We start from the raw sequence: 1,247 nt of genomic DNA on the forward strand, positions 1-1,247 counted from the left end.
GGTTGAGAAGTTAGAGGGTTAAAATGTTGTGGGGTTGTTAACCAATGTCATAAAACAACATGTGTACTACGGTTTCATGAGAAACTATTTGTTCTGTAAGCCGTCACCTGAAGTACAATTAAAAAAAAAAAAGAGTAGTTCAGACTTGGAAAGAGCCTTTCGTTGCAGTATTTTCTCAGTTGAGGAAACTGAGATTTCCAAGGTTTAGCCAGTGTTGTCTGACACTGAAATGTAGTTTTAAAACGGGCTTTGTATAAACTGTCCAGTTATCCCAGCTTAATATTTTTCATTCTTCTTACTTCACCGAATAACTCCCCTGCATTGTCTTTCTCGGAGCCCTGGTGGTGTAGTGGTTAAGCGTTCGGCTGCTAACCGAGTTGACAGTTCAAATTCACCAGCTGCTCCTTGAAAGCCTATGGGGCAGTTCTAGTCTGTCCTATAGGGCCGGTATGAGTCGGAATCGACTCCGTGCCTATGAGGAACAGGGTAGGAAATATGGATTATATAAGTAAGAAAATAACCAGTAATCACACCATTCAGATAAACCACTCAGACTTTTATTTATATAAATATCTATAAGTTTGCAAAAAGTTCTGTAAACTGCCTTTTTTTTTTTAATGCAAACTTACATCCCGAGCATTTTCCACGCTTAAAATTTCTTCATTATCCTCTTTTTTTGTCTGCCTAATGGTCCACGTGCAAGCATAGCATAACGTAAAATTATCCCTGTTGTCGGATGGTTGTTTCATCATTTTTGCTCTTAATAAAAATAATGCTAGATTAAATATCTTTGTATATGGAAACCCTGGTGGCATAGTGGTTAAGTGCTACGGCTGCTAACCAGAAGGTCGGCAGATGGAATCCACCAGGCGTTCCTTGGAAACTCTATGGAGCAGTTACCTGGCCTATAGGGTCGCTGTGAGTCGAAATCGATGCCATGGCAACAGGTTTGGTTTTTTTGGTTTTTGTACATAAAATTCACATTTCTGAACATTTAGTTAGGGTATAACCTGTTGCCGGGGAGTCAATTCCCACTCATAGTGATCCTACAAGACGGAGTGGGACTGTCCTATAGTTTCCAAGACTGTAATCTTTAGTGCCAGCTGCCACATCTCTCTCCCATGGAGCGCCTGGTGGTTTCAAACTGCTGACCTTTTGGTTAGCAGCCAAGCGCTTAACCATTGCACAACCAGGGCTCCTGCTTAGAATAATTGTTAGTTGCGGTTGAGTTGGTTCCTACTCATAGC

The sequence above is a fragment of the Trichechus manatus genome, unplaced genomic scaffold (assembly GCF_000243295.1).
Source record: "Trichechus manatus latirostris isolate Lorelei unplaced genomic scaffold, TriManLat1.0 scaffold00036, whole genome shotgun sequence".
NCBI classification, from domain to species: Eukaryota; Metazoa; Chordata; class Mammalia; order Sirenia; family Trichechidae; genus Trichechus; species Trichechus manatus.